This window comes from Lynx rufus, unplaced genomic scaffold (assembly GCF_022079265.1).
Source record: "Lynx rufus isolate CCGP_SWC_20201006 ecotype Redwood Valley unplaced genomic scaffold, mLynRuf1.p SCAF_2, whole genome shotgun sequence".
Lineage (NCBI taxonomy): Eukaryota > Metazoa > Chordata > Mammalia > Carnivora > Felidae > Lynx > Lynx rufus.
Window position 1 is genome coordinate 98,483,203 of NW_025814834.1, and position 27,584 is coordinate 98,510,786.

Consider the following 27,584-nt stretch of genomic DNA (forward strand, 5'->3'; position numbering starts at 1 on the left):
AGCTTAATCTTTTTCTTTTGGTTAATAACTTTCATTGGATGTTAGGTGTTTCTAACTGTTTTCTACAAATCTGTTCATTGTTCTCTGTGATTTCTTCTATCACATTTGTACTTAGAAAGTCATCCCTCCTCCAAACTTTCCAGATGTACAAAATTATCAGTTATGTGAGTATCTATATTTATATTTTCATGGTAGCAGTTTTATATTTAACTTCTTATTCATTTTAAATTTATTCATTATGTTACTTGGGTCTAAAGTAATTCTTCCTCTAATGCTAATCAGCAAAAACAGAGCTATGAGATATGTCCACCTTTGCCTTCATTGATTTATGACATCTTTTTGCTACATATAAAATTCTGATTTTAGGCTATGGTCTAATTCTGGACTATTTATTCCATTGAAATTAAATAGTCTCGTTTGTTGTTTTCCCTTGTTATACTTATCTCTTATCTCTCTTAGATGAACATCATAATTAATATGTGCTAAGTTTGAAGAAAAACTTTTTTTGAGAATATGACTGAGATTGCATTAAAGCTTGAATTTCACCTTGGGACATTGGATGTTTTGCGATATTTAGTTTGCACATACAAGTGCACAGTATATCTCTTCATTTATTGAAGCTTTCAAAAAAAATCCTTTAATTTACTGTAGCTGTCTATATTTGTCCACATTCTTGATTAAAAGCCAGGGTTTCTTTTCTCCTTCAGGGCCAGTGCAGATATTGGGTTAGTCTCATGGACAAAAGTCTTGATTGATGGATAAACTGTCAGGTTTCTCTTAAGTAATCCCTTTTGTGCCTTCGGATTTTTTTTTTTTATGTAAAATGTCTGTGTAATTTTTGTCTTAAAAACAAAACAAAACAAAACAAAACAAAACAAAACAAAACTGTAGACCTGATGTTGAGAAGCCAAACAGTAGTCAGGGGTTGATAGGATTAGGGAAGGCAGGTTCGCAGCTTTCAGTCCTAAGAAAGGGGAGAGAGGAAGCAGAGCTTAGAGAGAAGCTAAGGTAACAGTGATAGTGCCCCAGATGAACTCATAGGGCTCAAGGCACAAACACCACCATGTCTCTGTTATGGCAGACACAGCATGTCACAGAAAGTGGCTATGACAGATGTGTTCTATCTAGAAATTGTGTCAAGCTTGGGAGCTTGGGGCCATTCCTAGTGTCCAGCCCAAAAGGGAGAAGGCATTGACATCCTCTGTGTGGGCAGAGGAGACTGCAGGCTGTCAGCATGACAGGGTGTCCTGGGTTCCAGGAAGGGCTACCAGATAGGGGCACACTTGGGTACTCTTTTGTACAAATGCACTTTAGGTTCATTTTAAATGTCCCAGTTTCCAAAATGCAAACACATGTGGTCACGCCTGTCCTCCAGTAGGATGACCCCTGGGTACAGTCATTTGAATTGACAATCAGTTCCAGTAAGTGCTGAGGGCTAGAGCCTCATCCAGGAAGAGACAGAGAAAAAAGGAAAGCTGGAGGGGGAGGGGACCCATGTGTGCGGAGGGGAAGGCCATCTGGAGAAAGAAAGTGGCATATAAAAGGTTCAAAAGTTACCAAATGTCAAAGTCTGCCTGGGTGGTCACCTTTAATATGCGCTAAGGAGATGGGATTCAATATCACCTCACCACCAAAGGTCACCTCTGCTGAGTGTCGGGCTGAAGCCCATGCCCCACATGAAGGCAAGTTGGAGCTCCCTCTTATCTCAGGCAAAATCTTGCATTTAATGGTTCGGGAGCACATACATCACACACCATTAAAGCTGCCAGTTTCTATCTCTTTCACACCATTAGTAGAATATATATATCATTAAGGGAAGTGAGTTACAATATAAAAATATGGTAATTCAGACTGTCAGGTCACAATTGACAGCACATTTGGGGGGCTGTTTTCCTGATCTGTCTCCAGAGACCCTATATTTAGTGAAAAGACATTTCCCAGAAAAGTTTTCATAAATATTCTCTATGGGAAAAAAATGTATATTTATCACATCACATAAAAAGAAATCTAAAGTAAATGTTTTAGAAGCTGGCTTCTGAGAAAGTGAGTGACTATTTTTAAATCTGTAGCTGGAAGAATTTTTCTTCCCAACTTTTTAAGAGTCAGGGAATGCTCTAGTCTGGGTTACCTGCAATGTTAATAGCAACATTATCCATATTTTTTCCCCTTCTTTGTCCTCCCACAGCCATACTTCATGCCCCATGGTCTGATTCTGGTGTTGGGAAGTATGTGAATCATGTTTTTTATTTTCCGTATTATATGACGCTCTGATATCTTGGAGACTAGCTGGTGGGGGCTCACACTGTTCCTCCTAGGGTAAGCCAATTCCTAAAGATAACTACAACTCCTTTGTACCTTCCACATGTAAGCCAACTCATCAAAAGCCCATCTCCCCCTTGCACCTCCCTTACTGGGCTCTCATACTCTGGGCCACTACACTATCCCCTGCCATAATCACCACCTGGCCAAGTACCAGGCGGCTAGAGACAGCCCCTATGCCCTGAAGCCTACTTCAAGTATTCAAACTAACCAATCCTAAATGTGCATAGCTTGCTTACCCTGCCTCAGACATTTCTTCCAGGTAAAACCAAGAGAAAAGTTCTCACCCATGCTTTCTCCTCACTTCCTCTGAATCCTGGGCAGCCCCAGTCCTTCCTCCCATGGCCCTTCCTCTTGGGAACTGTGAATAACCAACTATCTTTTCAATGGCCACCCTGTCCTGGTGTGTTGGCCTCACCAGAATGGAATAATAATAAAATCTACATTTTAAAACAGAGGTGGAGAAATGGTCACACATCTCTCCAGTGGCTCAGAGCAGCAGATTACTCCTCAAACTGTATGTAAATAATCCCAGTGGCCACTGCTTTATTGTAACAGATCTCAGTTCAAATGAGTCTTTGTTCCACTTCAGTGAGTCATCCTACAAACTGTCTGATGGAAACTACATTCATGAAAAGCTTTGGGATCCAGCAACCATGGGACAGAAGTATAAGGAAAATGAAATTGGAAACCCTGAGGTTAGTCAATGCGGGACCAGGCCAGTATTGGAAGTTTACTGAGGAAAGAAGACTATAAAAAAGAAGGCAGAAAAGTCAGATTGGGGAGGCAGGGGAAACATTTATTTCAAGTAGGATAAAATGGAAAAAATAGAATTCAACAGAAATCTTTGTAGGCACAGCACTGGGATCTGATGAATGCCTTCCTAAACCAGCTGGGCAGCATGCGCACCTCCAGAGACGTAGAGGTGAAGGACACTGAAGTGCCTGTGTGTGAGGACTTCACAGTCTCTTAGGATGAGCAGACATGGAAAATGGGCATCAGCTCCTTAGTGTGAGTGCCCAGTCGGGTAAGTTGAGGGGTTATGCCATCACAAAGGAGGGAGGTGAGAGAAGTTGTCCCGTAGGACCAGGAAGCATTTTCCAGGAGCAGAGCAGGGAAGAGGTGTTTTGAAGAACATTCCAAGTGGAACAGACAGATTTTGCAAATGCCAGAAGAGAGTGAGCCAGGGAAGGGTTTACAACAGGCAGTTAAATGAACAGATTTTTATTTAAAGCAGTTGTTAATCGTGTTACAAATCACATAAAGTAAAATTTACCATCTTTACCATTTTCTAAATGTTTATTTATTTTTGAGAGGGAGAGAGAGAGAGAGAGAGAGAGAGAGAGAGAGAAAGCAGGGGAGGGGCAGAGAGAGAGGGAGACATGGAAACCGAAGCAGATTCCAGGCTCTGAGCTGTCAGCACAGAGCCTGATGCTGGGCTCTCACTCACAAACTGTGAGATCCTGACCTGAGCTGAAGTCAGATGCTTAACCAACTGAGTCACCCAGGTGCCCCATCTTTTCCATTTTTAAGTGTGCAGTTCAGTAGTGTTAAGTGTGTACATATTGTACAATAATAGATCTCTGTAACTTTTACATCTTACAAAACTGGAACTCTATACCCACTGAACAACAGCTCCCCATTTCTCCCCAGCCCTCACCCATCCCCTGCTCCAGCTCCCAGTAATTGCTCTTCTACTTTCTGTTTCTACATATTTGGCTACTTTAGACACCTCATGTAAGTGGAATCATACATTTGTCTTTTTGTGACTGGCTTATTTCACTGAGGACTAATGTCCTCAAAGTTCATCCATCTTGTAGCTTGTGATGGGGTCTCCCTTTTTAATGTAGAATAATATTCCACTGTCTGTATATAGGGCATTTTATTTGTCTGATCATCTGTCAATGGGCATTTGGATTGCTTCCACCTCTAGGCTATTGTGAATCATGTTGCAGTGAAATGGGCTTGCAGCTATCACCAAGATCTTGTTTTCAATTCTTTTGGATAAATACCCAGAAGTGGGATTGCTAGATTATGTGGCAGAGTTTTATTTTTAAAGATCATTCTAGTGATTGCTGTAATACTAAGTGGATGGGGCAAATTTTGGAGTGAGGGAGACTTACTGAATAGTCCAGGCAAGATGTAACAATTGCTGAGACTAAGACAGCAGGAGTAGAAAGAGGAGTAGATGAATTCCAGGTAGAACGAAGATTATCCTGTTGACCGGTTGAATGGGAAGCAGGAGGAGGAGTGAATAGTGAGGCTCAGGTTTCTGGGTTGAGTACCTGGGTGGATCATGGATCCTGTCCTTGCAGTAGAAGCATAGGAGGAAGAGCGGGGAGTGGATCCTAACTGTTTTAGAATGGTGCTTGAACAACAGTGGGAGCAGACAGAGATGGAGAGGCCTAGTTTACAGTCCTGACAGAGTGGAGAGAGGGGTGCAGACCAGAGGAAGCAGCCACAGTAGAATCTATAATAGTGCCTGGTGACAAGTTCATCATGGGGGGTTTTCAGAAGGAAGACCTCTCAGAATTTTGATGGAATTTTGATCAGAATGAATGGTGGCATAGAGACCAAGTTGCTTGGAATTTCAGTAAATATTTTGGATGATTATAGATAATTTGATTTTGAGGTATCTGTGGAACATATATAGATATCTAGCTGGGAGTACTAGAATACTAGTTTAGTCCTTTTTAGTTAAGGCTTAGAGTAGGGTCAAGCTAAAGACAGGGATTTGGAAGTCAGTTGTCAATGTGTAGATGAGAAATGGGGTTATGTGGAAGTAACACTTAACCAAGGAAAGCAAACCAGAGAGCTAAGAATGAAAGCTATGAAACATCAATGTTTTGGGACAAGCAGAGGAAAATGAGCCAGGAAAGGAGAACAGGAAACATTAGGAATGGAAGTAAGGAAAGAGTAGTGTTGGAGAAGCTAAGGAAGAAAGAAACAGGGTAGAGAAGATTTTTGGGTAGTTGGCCAAATCTGGGCTAAAAGCATGTGAACAGAGGGGCACCTGGGTGGCTCAGTCAGTTGAGCGTCTGACTTTGGCTCAGGTCATGATCTCACCGTTCCCGAGTTTGAGCCCTGTGTTGGGCTCTGTGCTGACAGCTCAGAGCCTGGAGCCTGTTTTAGATTCTGTGTCTCCCTCTCTCTCTGCCCCTCCCCTGCCCGTGCTCTGTCTCTCTCTCTCTCAAAAATAAGTAAATATTAAAAAAAAAAAAAGAGCATGTGAGTAGAGCTGATTGTGAAAAGGGAGTGCTATCTGACCTCTCCCTTGAGCTGCTTAACAAACGTTGTAAATACAAAGACTTTCCCAAGTGAATGGTGGCATTTTTCTGTTACTTTATATAGATTAGTGGTTCTTGGTAGGGAGGGGGATGACTTTGTTCTGGATACATTTTTGTACTGGGATGGGGATGCTTTTGGAAATCCAGTGGGTAAGAAGCCAGGAATGCGGCTGGACATCCTATAATGCACAGGACATACTCCGCCCACCCAACTAAGAATGATCCAGCCCAAAAACCCAACCCAGAGGGCTGAGAAACCTTTGTATAAACTTTGCGTGTTGGATACATTCATTCTATACATTTTTTTTAAAGCCTCAGGCTTTGTTTACAGCAAGAACTGTCTGCTACCACGTGGCATTCCAGCTCCTCCTAGTTTGTGGCTCATCAGTGGGGGCTCCTATGAAAGATTTGACAGATTCCAGAGAGCCAGCCCACCCTTTCAACCAACCCAAACTGTACATTAGCGCGGTAATTTTAGAAACAGCTCTTAAATGCCATAACAGACTTAAGGGAAATATGTTCAAAGAATTAAGCATCTGAACTCAGCAAGATCACTCTTTCCTTGGAACTCCTCCCAGCTGCTACTGTAAGTCCACTCACTTTCAAGTCTAGGAGTGAAATGGGTCTCCTAGGTGTACTCTTTGAAGCTTTGGCCCTGCTGGTTCTCCAAAGAATGTCCGCTACCACAGCCCCTCAGTTCTTTTTAGCTTAGGTTTGCACACTGGGGATTTTCTTAATTGAGAACCCTCGCTAATAACTCAATTTCCCAGAAACCAAATAGCATTAACTTCTGCTACTAGGTGGCCAAGCTTCCTGATCCTTCAACTGCTTCCCATGGGTCCTCATTTTCACTGTCAGTGGGGCATGGCCAGAACAGGAGCTTGGCCATGCCAATTCTTGCCTACACATTCTCTTCAGTGTCTCTTCCCACCTTTCAGAGCTCACGGTTGGAGGTTCCGAGTAGGATGTAAGTTAGAACCTGCTGGAGCACCCATCAGCTGGGTAACAAATGTGGTCAAGGGAACTGCATATCTCTTATGTGAAGTGAGAAGAACCATGTTTCCCTCAGAAGGTTGCTTGGAGGATTAAACTGGCAAACACATGTGAAATGCTCAGAGCAATGCCTGGCATGAGGCAAGCTCTCAAAATAATGTCAGCAACATTAGTTATTAGATACTGTATTAGTTTCCCAGGCTGCTTTAACGAAGTACCACAAACTAATGGCTTCAAACAACAGAAAGGTATTTTCTTACAGTTTGGGAAGCTCTGAAGTCCAACATCAAAGTGTTGGCAGAGTCATGCTCCTCCTGGAGATACTAAGGAAGAATGCTTCCTTGCCTTTTCCTGCCTTCTTGTGGTTATCAGCAGTTCTTGGTGGTTCCTTGGCTTGTAGCTGTATCTGTCCAATTTTTGCCTTCACATTCACATGACCTTTTTACCTACGTTCGTCTGTGTATCTGCAAATATCCCTCTCCTTTATGTATGTATGTATATATATATATATATATATATAAATATATATATATATTTAATGTCTTTATTTCTGAGAGAGAGAGAGAGTGAGAGAGCAAGCGCTTGAACAGGGGAGGGGCAGAGAGAGAAAGAGAGAGGCACAGAATCTGAAGCAGGCTCCAGGCTCTGAGCTATCAGCACAGAGCCTGACACGGGGCTCGAACCCACGAACCATGAGATCGTGACCTGAGCCGAAGTTGGATGCTTAACCCACTGAGTCACCCAGGTGCCCCCAAATATCCATCTCCTTATAAGAACACCAGTCATTGGATTTGGGGCCCACCTCTGCCTCATCTGGTATAACATCATCTTCACTAATTATATCTGCAAGGACCCTATTTCCAAGTAAGGTCACATTCTGAGGTTTTGATGGGCATGAATTTTGGGGGAAGGCTATTCAACCTACTATGGTACCATTAAGGTTAGTGGACAAATTCATACCAGTTTAGCAAGTGCTTCTCTTGGTGAGGAAAATCTTATCAGCATGTTTAATTTTTTCAGACAAGTTTCAAAAGCTGGTCCATTAAAACATTCTGCATGTTGTAGGCTGAACACCATCCTGTAGAGACAATTTATAAAAAATAAAAAATAGTGTTTGATTCAGACTTCCTTTGGCATGAGAGCTGACAGAGAGTTGGGGTGGGAGGAGGGGGCTGAATTCAACTCAGCCTACCACTTGTCCACTGACCAGAGGACAGACATCCATGAAATCAGCTGGGGCAGCATCGTCTGTAATGCAGAATCACTTTTCTGGTTTATGCCAAGCAGAATTAGATTTGTGTGTTCCGAACATTGAGCACCACAGTGTCCCAGGGCAGCGGTGAGAGAATGGTGCCAGTCAGTACCTTATTTATGGACCTAAAATTCATGCATATGTGTCTCTAGATGGGTGTCCCCTCCCCTAGTTTTCTTCTTTTTTTTAATGTTTATTTATTAAGAGAGAGAGAGAGAGAGAGAGAGAGAGAGAGAGAGAGAAGTGGTGGGGGGAGGGGCAGAGAGAGGGAGACACAGAATCAAAAGCAGGCTCCAAGCTCTGAGCTGTCAGCACAGAGCCAGATGAGGGGCTCAAACCCATGAACCGTGAGATCATGACCTGAGCAGAAGTCAGAGGCTTAACCCACTGAGCCACCCATGCGCCCCTCCTCCCCTAGTTTTCTCATGTGGGAGAGACTCATGGTGCATGGCGCTTATCTGTGCATTCCCCCAGTGGGTGCTGCTTGAAGTTCCTAACAGGTCCATGTCCAAGGTATGCTCCACTTCCTTCATCTGCTTATTGTGAATGAGAACCAGGTGATGCTTACCAAGTCAGTATCTGAATATGGTCAGCTACATAAAATACCCATGAAACTTTCATGGAATCTACCTGAGAACATTCAACTTCTATCTGTTGCTGATTGCCCCTGTGGGCAGGTGTTCTATAGAGGTGATTCTCAAAATTTTGCATGTATACAAATCACCCAGAAATCTTATTAAAATGCAGATTTATGGGCACCTGGATGGCTCAGTCGGTTAAACATCTGACTCTTGATCTTGGCTCAGGTCATAATCTCACAGTTCATGGGTTCAAGCCCTACATTGGGCTCTGTGCTGACAGTGCAGAGCCTGCTTGGGATTCTCTCTCTCTCTGTCTGTCTGTCTCTCTGTCCCTCCCCCCTCTATCTCTATCTCAAAATAAATAAATAAACTTAAAAAAATGCAGATTTAGGTTCAATATATACTAGATGGGCCAAAGGTTCTTCATTTCTAACAAGTTCCTAGGTGATGCTGATGCTGCTGGCCCATGGAAAGCTAAGCTAGCAAGGCTCTATGTGAAATGCCTCCCCCAAATCCTTTCCAGCAAGTGTGCAGCCTGAGAAAGGTACTTGTGAGATAAAGCTTATGGATTCTGAGAATGAGAAATATATCCACTGTCCAAGGGATGCTTCCAGGTCTAGAGGAAAGAATGCCAGACTGAAAGTTGGGAAATAGGTATTAGCCTTACAGTTCTGGCTTTGCTACTGAGTAGCTGTATGATCTTGGATACATGTTTTAACCTCTTTAATGCCTCAGGTTCTTTACCTGTATAGTAAGGGTATAACTTAACTTTACCTATCACTCAGAATCAGTGAGATGCACTGAGGTTATATATCTTTAAAATGTAAAGATAAAATGTAATATAATGTAATGTCATGTAATGCTTTACATTAGTAAAGGTAAATTGGTCTCTTCCTCCAAGTTCTCTAGAGAATGAAAGACTGGTTATTGGTCCAAACAGGAGAGCGCTGTGACGTATCTGTCTGTGCCTCTTGGAGAGGTGCTCTAGGACCCTGAGTGGTGCTCAAAACATACTCAAACCTAAAGCTTTTGTTAATAACTTCCAGTAGTTAAATATACTTGCCATTTACTCAGCTTTTTATGCATGAGGGTGTTGTCCTTGAGAAGGATGTATCAAGATAAATAAGGCAGGACTCTCACCTGGGGGAGTTTAATTCCACTATGAGAGCTAGACCATAGACCCAGACAGTCCAATACAAAGTAGAGGGTGGATCACGTGTAATGGGGGTGGGGGACTTCAGTGAAGTACCATGCCGGTCTGCTCTTTCCACTTCCCAAACCACTACCTCTTACATTCATACCCTCTGTTTCAAGGGGTCCAACATGTATCTTGGGTGATGAGAGATAATGTTGAATAGTGGTTGAAACCAGAGATCTGGAGCCAGGTTTGATGTTCAGTTCTGTATGAATTTAGGCAGTTTATTTAATCTATTTGTGCCACAGAGAGGCTTATCCATACACTGGAGATACTATACTAGTATCTGCCATAGAGTGTTGTAGTAAGGGGTAAATAAGTACGAATGATATATATACGTGTATACACACATTTATATGTATATATACACACATGTATAGCTTACATGGTAAGCTCTATGGGTTAGCTACTATCTTACTGCTGAATGGAAGGGGAGAGCAGAGAAGGCAGTAGGGGCGGGGCTCAGCCGGGGTGGGGTCCAGGTGAGTGTGCTTCCTCCCCCTCTGGTGGAGAATCCACAGGCAGAGTACAGGCAGCTAAGGGTGGAAAGCCCTGCCCCAGCACCATCAGATGGACAGTAATGGGGCTTCCTGCTTGGATAATGTGGAGCCTTGAATAGCGGTGAATAGCGGTGAGTGACCGCCAGTGGTGGCTTGGCGTTCACTCTCTGGGTTAATTTCCCTGCTACTCACTGGAGCTAGCCACACAGGTCCTGACTCCTGAGCAGCCCTTCCTCTTGCTCTGGCCCTCCAGGTCAGAATGTCCTGCCTCCCTTGCAGATTTTTCCCAAGGTCACACCTCATTCTATTCCCTCCTGTCGCCCCTCTCCTAGACTCCCTGAGGGCAGAATGGGGTGGGGGTAGTGTGGTCTCCTCCTTTCTCTATTTTCCTGTGCAATGCTGTTGTTGTGCACATGGCACATCCTGTTTGTCTCAGTTCTTCTGCTGTTCTAGCAGTAACATATGTAAGTCTTCATTCCTTCTATGGGTCAGCTCTGGGTCTCCAGGCAACGTGGAGGCCTCATGCACAGATGAAGGAAAAAGAGAAACAAAAAGTCCTATTCAGTGTATGAAGCCTCTACATGGATTGCAGGAAAAGTGTGAACACAGGAAAAGGAGAGCAGAAGAGTGCACACATCTGTCTGTTGTCACTGCCATACAAGATGCTATAGGGACAGGCAGGAGAGATTCAGTCTGCAAAGCCCAGGTGTCCACTGGTGTGTGGCCAGGGAAGGACTAACCCTCATGACATCTGACAGTGGGAAGAATGTTCACCAAGGGAAGGCTTAGGTGTTGGGGAAAGAATGCCAGCTTCCTAACTGTAACCTCTTCCATGAAGCCTTGCTAGCTCTAGCCTGGAGAAATTCATTCATTCATTCATTCATTCATTCACTTACTTACTCATTTATTTATTCAGCAAGGATTTTTGGTAAGCCTTGCTTTTTCACTATTTCAGGCCATGTAAAGCTATTATAATGGCATATACATTTCTCATTATTGTCTGCCTAATGAGCCTACCTCCCCTTCCTGTAACAGTGTGGATCAAAGTAAACGTGGCTTTCCATCAGAATTTCAGTTCAGCAAAAGGAGAAGAATGCACTATAGAATTTTAGCTCTGTCCCTTACTGGCTATGTGATCTTGAGCAAATTACTTAACCTTTCTGAACTTGGTTTTTTAATCAACAAAATAAGATAGACAGTACCTGTATTAGTCAGCGTGGGCTGTCAGACAATACCATACATTGGGTGGCTTAAGCTACAGATATTTATTTTCTCACAGCTCTTGAGGATGGAAGTCCCAGATCAAGGTCAGACAGGGTTGGTTCCTGGTAAGGGCTCTCTTCTTGGCTTTCAGAGGGCTACCTTCTCTCTGTTCTCTCATGGTGGAGAGAAAGAGACAGAGAGAGACATAGAGAGACAGAGAGGGATAGACAGAGACCTTTCTCTTCTTATAAGGCCAGAGTCCTATTGGATTAGGGCCCTACATTTATGATTTCCTTTAACCTTAACTAGTTCTTAAAGACCGTATCTCCAGATACAGTCATGTAGGGGTTAGGGGCTTTTGGGTAGGGGACACAATTCAGTCTACAACAAATGGCATGTGGCCACTTTCCACAAGCACCTTCCTCAGTGGAGAGGCAGGTCCACAGGGAGTGCCCCAGTCTGGCTGTCCCCACTAAGGAGCAGGGTCGAGCTGAGTGACACTCCTGCTGGTAGTACGCTTCTTTTAGGGAGCCTCATTGTCCTTCCAGGCAGGGTTGTGGGTGCACTTCTCTTCTGGTCACAAGGTTTCCAGGCCCTGGGGTAAATGCACAGATGCACATACCCACCAGGGAAGGGCTTGGACTGACTTCTACCTCCAACTGCAGAGCTTTTCACCAGGACAAAGGCATCTGGTTAGACAATTCTTCCAGAAAGAATGAGCACTTAACGCACTTGCTTTAACCTAAATAAGTCAGAAATACCTCTCAAATGCCATTTCTGAGAGCAGCAATCTGCTCCAAAGGTGGTATTTCCGACTCTAGAAACAGGGAGGGCTAGGACTGGAGAAAATGTTTTCTTCCCAGTGATTGAGATTTGTTTTATTGGGTACATCCCTGTATTTAAAAGTGAAGTAAATCTACCTTTTTTTTTTAATGGGTTTATTTTGCTTTCCTTGTTATTTTCAGTGCTCTTTGTTAGAAGTCACTCTAGAGAATGTGAGCAATGAAAGACAAGCCCTTGCAGCTAGTCTTCCTGCTTTTGAAAAGTTTCTAATCTAGTTTGAAAGACAAAGCAGAGGTATGTGACATGATTCATAGAGTATGGGACTTAATAACATTTCAGGGCAACAATGAGCTGCCTACCCGCACGTATTTCACATAGTCATGGTGAAATTCAAATGAGTAAGTGAAATTCAAGGTGGTGGGAGCCCAACAAATATTGGTTGAACAGATGAATACATGCATGCATGCTTGCTGGCCAATGTGGGGTGGGGTGCTGGGGACACAACAGTCAAGGGAGTGGGGCACCAGGGTGGTACCCTGGCCCTGGAGAAAGACTTGGAGAACAGCCACCCTGCATGGCTGTCCTGGAGCTACACTTGTCAGTCACTCAGGGATCTCAGCTCTTTCCAAGTCCTCCAGCACTTGAATTATCCATCCATTTACAATGCTCACAGGCAACAGAGGAGTGGTTCAATTTTTTTTTTCCTTTCCACTTTTTGCCTTTCAATTGATAGAGCAGATGGAAATCTTGTTTCTCAATTACCCAGTGTCCCCATTTGATCTGAGTACATCTGGAAGGAGATTATTTGGATACATTTACTTTTTAAAAATGAGAGTCAAAACAGACATGGAGTTGGGGGGAGACTTTTTATCTTTGGTTTTTTTCCCCTGCCTGCCCCATCAATATAGTTTCCCAAGAAAAACAAAGAAATAAACTCTTACAACATTAAGTCACAGCAGGGACTACTTCTGCTCCATTCCTCTCATCTCAAAATAAACTTAATTTATAAGGACTGGGAGGGCTACAGTGATATTCTGCAATGCAAATAAAACACAGCATGAACACACACACAGGAAGAAAGTTTTGCTCTGTAAATATACCCAGGAAGTTCAGAGAGGCATAAAAAGTTGAGGCAGGCACTAGAAATGATTACTTTGGAAATGAATTGCAGTTTTCCATTTTTAAGGGAACATATGTTGCTATGGTTTTCTCTTCCAGGATTGATGAGAGGGTGGCCTTTAGCCAGTTTTTTTTTTTTTTTTTTTTCAACCCTGATTGATTTGGCTGGCTGTGTTGCATTGGAAATGCCCGTGACAACGCTGTTCTTTGGGTATTTTCCTTCCCACTGGTTTCTTTTCCTACAGCCTGAGCAGTTCACAGCAATGTCACTACCAACTGCAATTCAACCACTTACCATTTATTTCCTCTGGCAATTAAAAAGTATGCTAACCAAGCTATGATTTACCTACCAATTGAACCATATCTCCCTCCCACATGTCACTTCTCTGAAATTCCACTTACAAGCCTAGAAACAAAGACTGAATGATAAATCTTTTCCTGACCTTTCTATGAAGTCAGTGGATGATATCTGGACAAGGCAGGGATCTAGGATCAGCTTTCAACCAAATAGTGAGGGGGGGGAAATCGTCCTGGGCACTGCCTTCCTCCTTTCTCTGTTGCTGGTCATGCTATGGCTCTCTGCAGACTCCCCATCTTCCAGGATCCTTGTTCCTCCAGTCAGGAGGAAGGCAGTCTGATGACTGGGTTCAGGCCCAGGTGTTAGAGAGACAGTGGACTGTCAATCTTAAGAATATTTAAATTTATTAAATTTGCCTGTAAAGGGTGTGGCTTAACTGAAAGGCATGTTAATGGTGGGATTTCAGAGTAAATCTTGGATTGGAGAAAGTATTTGGGGTGATGAAACATTTCTTGACTTAAAAAAGAGACATTATTTACTTAATTTTCCATCATCTATGTATGTATGTGTGTGTGTATCTATCTCTGATCCTGAGAGCTTATTACTTACAACAACTAGTTGACTATGCTCAGACATTTATGAGCATGGCTCTCTCTTCAGGCAGGTCAGGATGCTCCCAAGATGTTCTCCATACAATGGCCATGGGGTTCTGGACTCTTTTCCCTATGGGTAAGGAATAGTCAGGTCATGGGCAAAGTTTGGAAAGAGAGACACTAATCTTTTGCATCCACTTTCTCTTTCCAACTTTTCTCTTCCTTAGGTGCTATTTGGGGATGCTATGAGGACTTTTTCCCTTATATTTGAGGCAAAATTAAGGTTACTGAGGGAAACTAACCATTAGATTATCAAAAGTTTTAAATGAAAGTTGAATCCCAAAAGTAAATGGGGAGAAGCTTGCTATTGCACAGAATTGACAAAAGAGAGACTGAACGATTCTTTAATTTTTAAGAATCCTTCGAGTTAATTTTAAGAGCATTAAAAACATTTTGATGAAGCTTGGTATATAATGCACACTATTGCCCCAGTGGTTGTGGAGTGGTCTCTCAGGTGGCACGATGAAGGGGCCAGTCTGGGGAGTAAGAGCTTTGTTTCTCCAGGGGTCTCCTTGATAGCAAGTGTCATTAGATGATTTACCAGGGTTGTCTGTTTGACAAGGAGATTGGACTGGTCACTATCTTTGTTTTCTGTCTCTTTGGGATGAACGAAAGTGCCATTCTTTCATCCCAACATGCCATGCAATATATGCCTGGGACCGTTCCAAGTGCTTTACCCATATTAACTCATTCAAGCATCCTAACAACTCAGTGATGTAGGTAGTATTATTATCCTGACTGTATGAAGGACCTGAGGCACAGAGAGAGAGGTTAAGTGTCTGGCCCAGAGTCACACATTTTGTTAAGTAGGCATTTGTGCCCAGGCAGCAGTTGGACTTCTGAGCCCACCACCCAGCCTCTCATTTTGCCCCTTCGGCCCTGATTTATGCTTCTCATCTATCTCTTATCCCACCGTGTCCTCTATTATGGCTCGATCAACATATGCCTCTTCCCCTGCCACACCGTGAATTCCCTGGGATTAGAAATTGTGTCTTATATTTGTGTTTGTGTTCCTTATAATGTGATCCGGGCACATAGTGGGTAAACATTACATGTTTGTTATCTTTATTACAAAACCTTTAGAGTAATTCCATGGAAAAAGAGCATGCTGCTGTAGGCCCTGAGATCTCTTGCTCCAATTGTCCTCAGTCCCAGGGAACAGACAGTGACCTGGCCTTGGGCCTTCCCCACTAGACTGTAGTGGGTAGTGTGTAGCATGTGGAGAGAGACCCCTACATGGGCTGTGGACTCATGTGGGCTTCTTGGGTTTTGTTTCCTTTGTCCTGGATAATCTTAAAGTTGCCATTATGCCTTGGATGCAGATGAAATCAGAGAATCTGAGTGCCAAAAGTAAGCCCTGGAAAGTACTGCCAAGTAAATGTCTATCTGACCTACAAGACATGTATTTGTTTTCTTCTGGAAATACTTCTCAGTCAGTCATCACTGGTATCTCCTTTTCATTCCTTCTTCTTGTGAAAGAAGCTCTCAGATACAATTCAATATAATGTAGAAGAGTCAAATTAAAAATAACAGTAGAACTCACACTTTGAAAGGAACAGCAAGAATAGATGTTCCCAGGCGCCTAAGATGTGCTAATTTAACAGTTTTTCATTGATCTTGGCTCCAAAAAAGTGAAATAAAGTTACATAATTTTCCTTGTCAGATACAAGAAATCCTATAAAATTTTGATAGATGATAACTGCTCCTTGGGACTAAACTCAAAGTGGAGCTTATCCTCAAGGTCCTTTAAATGGGGCATTTAGTCATGAGTGAGCACTGTCTTTAAACATGAATGACATCACTTTAATGGATTCCTCTCATATAAGGCCTTGTGGCATATCCCAGGTATCTTACCCAAGACATTTCTGTGAGTGTTGGGAAATCTATATTGTGTTAGCAGAGCATTTGAGGGTATACAAAGCATGTGCACAAACATGAATGATCACGCTGGCTCATTATTGGAACCTTCTGGAGGTTAGCAGCACAAGTATTATTGTTCTTACATCTCATGGCAAGTGAATGGTAGGCCTGGGACTTGGATCCAGGGCTCCTACCCTGAACTCTTTGCACTGTGCTATGCAAGGTCCAAGTCCTTGGCTTTCTAATGATATAATAAGGAAGGAGCCTAGAGACTTTAAGGAAATCATGTAGTTAACTTCATATGGTTCATTAAAGTGGCTGTCTTCATATCCTGTCCATTGAGAGTCAGATTACCCAGTAAATGACTACAGCACTAATTCTCAGTATTTTGGGGGTTTTGCAATGTTGGTTAAAGTGATTGGGGAGACAGAGTCACCATTCTATTGAGAGAGTGATAATTTTTAGATCTATCTCTCTGACAAAATCACCCTAAGTGGCAAGCGGATCTTTTTTTTTTTTTTATTTTATTTTTAACGTTTATTTATTTTTGAGACAGGGAGAGATCAGAGAGCATGAACAGGGGAGGGTCAGAGAGAGGGAGACACAGAATCTGAAGTAGGTTCCAGGCTCTGAGCTGTCAGCACAGAGCCCGATGCGGGGCTAGAACTCACGGACTGCGAGATCATGACCTGAGCCGAAGTTGGCCACTTAACCGACTGAGCCACCCAGGCGCCCCGGATCTTATTTCCTATTATCTTTAAAAGGGTAAGGGTGGCTATCTTCCTGTGGGCTGGGAAAGGTCTGAGGCTGCATGTGAACTTGGCAAATAGGATTGGTATTGGGTGATGGTGGGGGAGGGGGAAACAGTGTTGGCACATGAACACGTGTTATTCAAACCCAAGACAGTCAGTTTTTACTTAAAAGAAAAAAAGAGAGATGCAGATGTCACAAATATTGGCAAAATAATCTGGTTTAGTCTCAAAGGTATGTATCATTTATTAGGAAAAAATTTAGAACAGGTGTTACCAGCCAAAGTCTTCATTCATCAAAAGATCTTAGTATAATCCTGATGAAATTTCTGACTTCAAATTTAGCTGTATCATTGGAATAGGCCCACCAGGATGAATTTCTGTACAAATATAACCTTAAGTAGATTGATGATATTACCTTATGGGCAGTCTTGTTTATTGGACATGTGGAGAAAATGTGCCAGACACAACAGTCTCAGCTCTTGTGCAATGAGAAACTGAGCTACTCTTTTTGGACAATAACTTGCCAATGTGTTCAAGTGCTTCTTATATTGTTAGCTAATGTTTTAGGCCTTCTCAATGTATCAAACACTGTCCTAAGCACTTTGTGAGTTTTAAGATATTTAATCTTCCTAATATCCTTTTCAGATAGACCCTACTGTTATCCCTATTTTGTAGGTGAAGATAATGAGCCATGGTGACGTTAATTACCTTGCCCAGGGTCACCCAGTTGGTAAGTGGGGGAGCCAACATTCAATCCCAGGTAGCCTAACACCTTAGATCCTGTCAAGTACTAAGTAGAGGTTAAGGGGTAACTTAAAGACTAATTTTATGGGGTACCTGGGTGGCTCAGTCATTTGTACATCTGACTCTTGATTTTAGCTCAGGTCATGATCTCACCATTCATAGGTTTGAGCCTGTGTCAGGCCTGCTTGGGATTCTCTCTCTGTCTCTCTCTCTCTCTGCCCCTTCCCGACTTGTGTTCCCCCTCTCTCTCTCTTTCTCAAGATAAATAAACATATAAAAAGACTAATTTTATGGTAGCTATTTGATACCTACAGATCCTTCTTTGCACCAGTGTTGTCTGATTGGGGGTGGGAATCACACAGGTGAGTCCAGGATGGGAGTTTTATAAGCCTAGGGTTGAGGGCTACAGAGTCAGAACGTGCCTTGTGTGTCCCTTTACATGACAAAGACATTGCAGAGACATTGATGCCTGCATCACATCTGAAGCTCTACAGTAACAGAGAGACATGCGAATTTAGAAGAGCTTCCTGACCCAAATTCTCAAAAGAGATTGGAGTGCTGCTCCCCAAAGAAAGGGGAAGCTGCTGCTAGTTGGGAAACAGCATGTGTCTGCTATAGCATGTATGTAATTTGCTCAACAGCAGTGTACCATGGCAGTAGCTACTCATTAAATGGGCTAGGACATGGTCATGTTTGGCACCATTTAGATCTGGAATTGTTTCTGCCATGGGACCATCACACTCCTTACTCTGATTCCAGAACTAAAATGCCAAACTGGACTTTTCCTTTCTTTTTCCAATACCCACTAACCTAGACTGGTCCCTCCATTAGCCTTTTTCATCTGCTTTCCCTATATCTAGTCCCCTTATCTTCTAATTTTTCCTAAACACTGTTATAATAATTAGCTTCGGTAACGCAGATCCTATCATGTTACTCCAGCTAAAAAACCTTTCAAACTTACATGCCTTTCAAGATTCTCTAAAATCTGACCTTCATCTAATTTTCTTTCCAGTGACTCCTCTTGACATATTAGGCACCTCAGCTAAATGTTCAATTCTCCACCTCCTTTCCATGCTCATCCTATTTTCTCTACCTAGATTATTTCCCACTTTCCCCATAGCAGTCCCACTCATCTTCTGAAGATCACCCCAAATACCGATTCTCTGTGGTGTCTTTCCTGATCAGCCACTTTTACCTATATGCTGTTGTCTTGTTCTCAACTCCTTTTTATGTATATATTATGTTTCTATTACTTAGGATACTTCAGATTTTAGAAACTGAAACTAACTTTAGTTAGCTTAAGCAAAAGAGAGAGAGAGGAGGGGAGAGAGAGAGAGAGAGAGAGAGAGAGAGAAGAGAATTCCTGTATGGATGCAGGCATTATCATAAGCCAAAGGACAGAGATGCAACGAGTCAATAGGGAGGTCATTGAAATCAAGTTCACAGACTCTCTCTCTCTCTTCCCCTCATTTCTGTGTATTTTTGTATGCTTGCCCCATTCTCTCTCTTCCTCTGTAGGTTGATTTCTCTTCTCTATTCTGCAAGGTAGAAAATGCCTACCTTTCCAGCTGCAGAGTCTGATATGATTTTCAGTCCAATCCTTAACTCCCAAGAAAGTAATCTAATTAGCTCATCTTGAGGAAGATGTCAGCCATAGGTCCAAGTGAGCAATGCCTAATGAATAGCATTACCATACAAACATGGCTGTTGTGGCCCATCAGGGGGTATGGGGGTGAGTTTCCAAAGAAATGGGGCATTAGGCCATGGGGCTGATATATAATTCCAGAAAGTTTCTATTACAGTCTCCACTAGTTTGTGAGGACCTCAAGAATACAAAATATGGTCTCTTTTTCATTTATTCCATTTTCTTCAAACTCTTACCTTCCCAAGGTTTAAATACAGCTAATCTTATAGTGGTACTCAGTAAAATAAGGCAATCTTGTCAAGAACGATGAATATAGAAGAGTAACAAGTCATTAGATGTCACTTGCCTCAGACTTCCAGTAAAGATTTCAGAGGACAAATCAGCTGGTACCAGGTATCCACACTCACAGGGCTATGTGCTAGATCTGGCCACTTAGGCAGAGTGTGTACAGAGACTGTGCAGTTGGTCTGTCTTATTAGCCCATTGTTCACTTCTTCAGGGAAAAGCTGAAAGAAGGAGTTTCTTTGGAGGGAGTCTAGAGGGTTTTGTGCATTTCTTCTATCACTGCTCATCAGTACTTTTCAAGCCAAATGATTTAAATGATTTTAAACCAAATGAAGAGAAGTTTCAAGAAAACTACTCAGAAAGCCTGGCCACATTCCTTGGAGTTTGGCAGACTTAGAGACTGATACCTGCTTCTTGTTTGAAGTGAATAAATACCAGTGGCTGATGCTGTGACTGGCCAACAGCCCTGGGACAGCAGAAACAAGAAAGAGATGGTGAACTCCTGCTGACAGTGGAGCAAAGGAGCACATTTCCTGCAATATGGGCCTCACAGAAAGGAGTTGGTTTGGGTCCCTGCCAGGGGAGATCATCTGGAGGGTTGATACCACCCTAACTGAGAGATAAATCTCTGGAAATAAAGTGGGAGTCAGAAGCAATCAGCCAGAGGAGAAGCACTGTATGAGGTAACAAAACTGGAGTCAGAAGCGGAGAATCCCCAGAAACCAGCAAAAGCACATCGGGAGAGGAAGCGTCTGCTTCAGACATCTGCAATGGCAGAAGGACACCATTTCCATATCTCAGCGATGGCAGCAGTTAGTAAGTAGGAGAGGATGTGGAGCAAAGAAGAGGGGCAGAGTGGCAAAAGTGACTGCTTCTCCTTCTTCTTCACCGCATGCTTCACCGCATGCTTCCTCAGCCAAGGCAGGTGCCAGATGGGGGGCAGGAGAAGGTTTAATTCAATAGCAGTTTGAATATTCTATTGCCCTATGTTAAAGTTGCATGATTATAAGATTGGGCTGGATTGATGTTCTGCTATGATTAGTTTCCACTGGACATTTTCATGTCTAAAAATGGCCAAAGCAGCAGGAATCTGCCCAAATGTTATCAAAGAAGGTAATAAGGAAAGTCAGTGCTAATCAAACTTATGGAAAGGTGAGAAAAAATAAAATTGGTTTTTGCTTGCTTCCCATTAAACCCAGCCCATTCAATAAAATATTTTTGAAGTTCAAAAGGAGAGATCTTGGAGGGCACTCATTGTCAGAGAAAGTATCATGGAACAGAAAAGACTTGAGCTGTGTCTTAAAAGAATAGATTGGGTAAAGATAGATGTCTGACCTTGTTTTTTCCTATGAAGCATTTATTATAAAAACTCATTTTCTGTGCTCATTGGTTCTTTGAACTTCTTAAGACTCTACCACCACTCAAATTGAATTGGCAAAATGGACCTTGCAAATTTTATGCTATTTACTGACCAATGGATAGAGAGCTTAGCTTGACAGAAACGGAGCAGTGACAGTCAAAATGTCATTTGAAAGACTTCCTGTATTTTGAAGTGTCTTGTTAAAAGTCAGTATTTGGGAAAATTTTGGAGATAGGTCAACACCTAATGCAACGTATCTCTATTAAATGACTTGATATTGATTAAAAATAGCTACATTATTTGTATTAAGACACTTCAGATTTGATCAGTGTAATACATCACTGAAGGGGACTGATAGATGATTGAGTATATTTCTTCCATGGAGCTTCCACATTTGATCTCATAGGTATTTGTGAGGAAGGGAAGGGTGGAGATTGCTTTTCTCATTTTATAGGGAAATTGGATGACTTTTCATGCTGACACTGTAATATGTCACAACTTATTAGGATGAATTTTATTATACTGGAAGTTCTTTTTCTACAAAGAGATATCTGAACTATACTCCTACCAGGTTAAAGTTCTCCAGGGGCTAGAGTAGCCCAATTCTTCTCTATTTCTATCACAACATGTGGTAGACTGCAAAAATGCCTACAGATTATTCCCCTCCTTCTATCCCAGTCCTTTGATAGTGCCACACTGACTCTATACTGACTCTGGCCTTGAGACTGATTTTGGCTAATGGAACTTAAGCAACGCAACACAAGCAAAGGCTTAAAAAGTGCTTGTATACTGGGACTTTTTCTCTTGATGTGCTTGGAACCATGTGACCACTATATGAATGAGCACATGTAAGCTGTTATGGGATGAATTGTGTCCCCCCACCCAAATTCATATGTTGAATAACCTCCAATACCTCAGAATGTGACTATATTTGGAAACAGTCTTTAAAGTAGTAATTAAGGTTAAATGAGGCCGCTAGGGTAGGCTGTAATCCAGTATGACTAGTGTCCTTATAAGAAGAGGTTAGGACACAGATACACATACACAGGAGACCACATGAAGGCACAGGAGAACATGGCCATCTGTTAGCCAAGGAGGGAGGTCCTCAGAAGACAGAAAAGCTGCTGACACCTTGAGCTCAGAGTTTTAGCCTGCAGAATTGGGAGGAAAGATGTCTATTGCTTAAGCCCCCAGTCTGTGGTATTTTGTTATGACAGCCCTAGCAAAATAATATACTGCTTAGTGGAGAATGAGAGGTTGTGTGGAAGAGAACTGAGGTGCACCCCAGTCAAAAGCCAGCTAACATTCAGACACATGGGTGAGGCCACTGTAGATCTGCCAGCTAACTATGGATATATTAGAAAGCCTGGCAGAGATAAACTACAGGGCTGGCAGCGGAAGACAGGGTACCCTAATACTTCTTTCATTCATAGAGAGGCTTGCTGGGCTCATGGTGGGTTTGTGTTCCAGGAAAGAAACATGCCCCCCTGTTGTGTCCCCTTTCCATAGCTTAACTGGGATAGTCACTTTGTCCGTGAAGGGAAAAATAGTCTACTTTGGTGCTGGTTAGTCTGGAACTAGGTGTCAGCTTTTCTTATAGGAGGTATTCTAGAAAGCTAGCTGCCAATGATCAGGTATTCTCAGGGCTAGGGCACTATTGTGGAAAGTGAATCTCAGTGCAGGTCCTCACACTGGGAGAGAGGGAGTCTCTGGACCACAGTGGCTCCTTGTTTGGGAAACCAAGAGTAAACTCTCAGGATGGTTCTCAGATGTCCTCTTCATATCACACTTTGATTACCTGTGGAAACCCAAGCAAAATCAAAGAGAAAGAAGAAGCAGCCTACATGTGAAATTCTTACTGGATTTTCCATTAAAAAAAGGCAAATTCTTGTTTTCCTGGTTAACAGATAGAAGGACCAAAGGTACTATGGTGGAACTGTGCCATTGCTCATATGTAAGGGTGATTGATTTTTCCAGTTAGTGGGATAGATCTGCCATGAGCCATTTACTGATACTCACTACATTTCTCTATTGCTCAAGAGAACACCTTTTCTAAAATGCTGGTTGGATTTAAGGGTGCTGTCAATAGTTGGAGAATAGAGGGAAGTGAACTGACTTACATGGAGATGTTATTAATTTACCTTGATCTTCCATCTGTCTCTCAACAAACTGAGCAAACTCACCTGTACAGGGCACTCCCAGTGTCCTATATTTATGGCACTGTTCCATACGGACTGTGAGGTATAAAGTTTATTTTTTAATTTTCCCTTTCACTTTTAGACTTAGAAATTGGCGCTCATAAAAATTACTCTTTTGAATGATTTCTGCTTAAAATCAGCTCAACAGGAAAAAAATGAAATGTCCTCTTAAAGGAGCTTACTCCTCCCTTCTTTCCTTCCTTCCTTCCTTCCTTCCTTCCTTCCTTCCTTCCTTCCTTCCATCTTTTCCTTGTCCTGTATAATTTGAAGCATCATAGGATCAATAGGTAATTCTGACACTTCAGGAATAGTTCTTCATATCAGTTTCATTCTGATATCTGCTGGAAACTACCAACATTTCAATTTCAGTGGGAGTCTTTTGAAACCTGCTTAAAGATAATCTGTCTGAAGCCTTTGATTTGGAAAAATGGAAAGAGGAAAGAGAAGTGACTAGATTTTCAGAAGTTTTTGAGATCAAAGGATTTGCTTAATCCTTTATGATGTTTGCTATAACTTTGTGAGTTCAGGTGTGCAAGGTTAGTCTCCAGAAGTTGTTTCCTGCTGATACTCTGCCACTGTGTGTGTGGCGTTTCCTGGGTTATAGTCTTAAGAAGCCCACAAGTTCTTTTGGGTTTGGTTAAATTCAACAGTTTTCACTCGGGCTGCACATTACAATCACCCGTGGAGCTTTAAAATTCATGGATGCCCACAGCCCATCCTCAGAGTAAGGAAACCGTATTTCCTAGGGGTGGGACCTGCCTGGGAATCAGCAATTTTAATGCTCTCCAGAGTATGATGTGCAGTCAGGATTGAGAACTGTTGAGACTACTGAAGCAAAGAAAATAGGAAAAGCATCCCCACCCAATTATTTTTCTAAAAATAACCCCAAATACTGAAGTACACTATGAAAATATTCGTATAGACATTACCTTTATAAATAGAACGTATTTTAAATAGAACGTATAGATTAAATTAGATTGTAAAATTTAAAGAAATATAGAAGACCTCTGCATAATTTGGTACAATTTTAACAGAATTACTTATTGTTTCCAATCATTGCTTGATCTTTTCTTCTGTAAAATTTTATGATTTCTCACTCTGGTTTTCTCAGGTTTGTACAAGTATTATTCACTTGGAATCTTTCTGCTTATAATCAAAATCTTCACTCTCTGTGAATGTGAACCAATATGTAAGATCTCCTGATGAGCTGGTGTCTGCAGGGGTTTTTCCTCTACCACATGGTCAATTTACCCTCTTATCAGATAATGTTAACTGAAGCATTGCTCCTGGAGGTGTGGTTTGTGGACCAGAGGCTGCAGCAGCTCACCTGGGAACTTGTTAAAAATGCGGAAATTTAGACCCTACTCCAGATCCTATTGAATCAATCTGCAGTTTAACAAGATTCTATGTAATTCAGTTGCACAGTAAGTTTGAGAAGCACTCAACTAAAGAAGCTTACTATTTTTTTTTCTTGCATCTGCCTTTATACCTGGCTTTTATCTGTCCTTCCAATGTAGGTATAGAAAGAGAAAGATTTCTATTAAAAACTTACATGGATTCATGCTCTCTCTCTGTCTCTCAAAATAAACATTAAAAAACTTATATGTGCATTATGATTCACACTATTCTCTTTCAATGAGAATAGGTTTTTATTTTTTAAATGCTTTATTATTCATTTTTGAGAGAGAGAGAGAGAGAGAGAGAGAGAGGAGGGAGAGGCAGAGAGAGAGGCAGACACAGAATCCAAAGCAGGCTTCAGGCTCCCAACTGTCAGCACAGAGCCCGAGCCATGCTCAAATCCACGAACCATGAGATCATGACTTGAGTTGAAGTCGGTCGCTTAACCGACTGAGCCATCCAGGTGTTCCGAGAATAGATTTTTAGAGCTCTGTGGTTACTTTTCTTCATACTTTCTTCACACTTTGTACTTGCTCATTAATAGTAAAAGTCATAATTCTAGGTGATCTACAACTTGAGTTTTACTAGTGACAAGAAAAATTAAGCTTTGACTTGATTGATAAAGGTTGCGTTAATGAAGATTAGGGGACCCATTCTGGGCAGGCTGTTTTAAGGAAAAATGCCTTGGCTCCATAGTCAGAGGCGTGTTGCTTCATATGCTGCTCTTTGCTTCCCAGCATCAGGTAGAGTTGTATCACCTGTGAACCTGAATTTCCTTGTTTAGTAAACAGGATGAGGACCTGCAATCCCTTTTGTCTTGGTGTGTTTCCTCTTTACCTTTCCTAGTTCACATGTTTGCTCATGTGCTTTGGGCATTTGGTCGATCTGTCAATGTTGGATGGAAATGTAATGAATGTCCAGGGTTTGGTCCTTGGATGTCTTTTCTTCTCATTTACATTCACTCTTTCTCCAATTCATGGCTTTCATATTCATATGCTGATGATCCTAAATTTATATCTCTATTTTGGACTTCTTGTAGAAGTCCAGACTCTCAAATTCCACCGTCTCCTTGGCATCTTGCTTTGGATGTCTACAAAGTGTCTAGTGCCACAAGTCTGAAACTGAACTTCTGATCTTCTCTGCAAACGTGCAACTCTTTTCCTCCAGTCACTCAGTCCAAAACAGAGGAGTCATCCATAACTTTTCTTTTTCCTTTCACCCACATCCAATTCAGCGGTGAGTTCTGAAGGCTCTTTCTTCAAAACATATCCAGAGTCCTGCCACTTCTCCCAAGCCCCCTCCACATCACTACTCCCTGGTACAAACCTTCATCTGTCACCTGGATTGTGCTCTCTCCATCCTGCTTTTGCCCTCACCCTTCTCCATTCTGTTCATGACAAAGCAAGCTATCTCACTGCTACAAAATTCCCAGAGCTCTTATTGTAGTAAAAGCCACAGTCGAGGTCCCAGATAGCTTTCTGATCTTCCATCCAACTATCCTCTTCCTGGCTCACTCTTGTGGCAAGCTGAGTTTTCCAGAAGAAGACACTGGAGACAGGACTGGTGGGGCTTCATATTTATGAGGACTTAACACCCATGGGCAGAAGTGGGATGAAGCAGGATGGGCCAAAGAGAAATAAGTCAAAGTGAAGCAGCCTGGTAAGACTCCAGGCTGCCTACAAGGAACTTGGAGGCACATGTGACCTGCCACAGTCGCCTCTTGTAAGGCCTCAAAGGCTGCACCTCTATTCCTGCCTCATCAGTTGAATGCTGTTCTGAGAAGGGTGGGACCTGGTGGAAGGTGGCTCTCTGCAGCCTAGACACAGCTTGAGGCTGTCTGCTGACCCTTTGGGATTGCACTCTTCCCCAGCCACACTGGCTTCCTGAAACAAATCCAGCCCACTCTGTCTCACGGCCTTTGCACTTGCAGGAATGCAATTTCACTAGATGTTTTTCATGTCTTGCTCATTCATCTCCTTTAGACCTCTGCTTAAATGTCACTTTGTGAATGATGTCTTCCTTCCCATGATCATCCTATTAAAAACAAGAAACTTACACCATTTCTTTCCTTCATTTGAGGAAAGAATTTGAATTTGAATTTACTGTCATTTGATACACGTACTTTATATTTAATCCCTGACTTGTTATTGTCTCTTTCTCCAGGTAAAATGTAAACCCCAAGAAGGCCCTGTCACATAGTAGGCACTCAATAGATATTTGCTTACTGAATGAATGATAAAAGAAACTTTTGCTTATAGAGATTTGAATTGCAATATATCTCCTTGTAGTGGTGGGGTGTAAGAACAACTGTAATCCCACGATATCAGTAAAGTGTTTTGGAATTACATTTATTAAAAAAGGTTTCTGGTATTGAGTCCCATGAATTTAGATATGATAAAATTTAGAGTTGATGATATTTTGAGATGTTTAAATTTCTTCCTACAAAATAACAAGTATCTAAGGTAATGACTACTCTAGAATTGTAAGTTTTAAAAAGATTAATGTTTAAAGTGTTAAAGAAAATAAGTGTTGTAGAAATACTTAAATCTCCACTATAATAGGTTAATTTAAAATCACTCTCTTTTAGTAACAAAAGCAAATTCTCCATCTTTATTTGGCAAATGATCTGGGAAGCACTCACAGATCTCATTGATGTTACTGTCACTGCTGGAAAGAAATAGATATGTGTTTAAAATTCTTTATATTTTTCTTTAATTCTGACAAGTCTTCCTATAATTAGTTCTTCTGTTTCTTTGCTGTTTTACAAGTATTTCATGGGGGAAAGTGGGACCCCTTCCTGCAGGGTTAGGAATGGGCTGAGGCCCATCTGGTTTGATGTTGCATGCCCTTTGTTAATATTGTTGCTGCTTTTCATTTGTTTGGTTGGTTTTTTGGTTGCATTTGTTACAAACCAGGAAAAATAATCAACAGCTTTAGTAAGACTAATTTAAAGATTCCTTTTGTCATGACTCTGATTTCCTCCTGTCCCTGCTTCATGCTCCTCACCAGATCATCTACATTCCTCTCTGCTGCTTTCTCCTTAAACTACCCAAACATTTCGTTATATATCCCGAGTCACTCTCCTGAGGGGAGAAATAAATTCAAATCCAAATCCAAATGTTTGAAAACCACCCACCAGATGATCATCTCTGGTTCTGA

The 27,584-nt window shown here is 41.9% G+C and overlaps 1 protein-coding gene across 25 annotated transcripts in view; it reads left to right on the forward strand.

Moving 5' to 3' along the window:
- The window catches only part of LOC124515861 (homeobox protein abdominal-A-like), a 97,410-nt gene that overhangs the window by 56,326 nt on the left and 13,500 nt on the right, over window positions 1-27,584 (forward strand). The window contains exon 10 of one of the 25 annotated variants that reach the window (XR_006962886.1): window positions 17,471-17,525. The exons of the other annotated variants lie outside the window; for them this stretch is intronic. The gene's annotated coding sequence lies outside the window, so the exon portion shown is untranslated. The remainder of the gene's footprint in view (window positions 1-17,470; window positions 17,526-27,584) is intronic. 25 annotated transcript variants of the gene reach the window in all.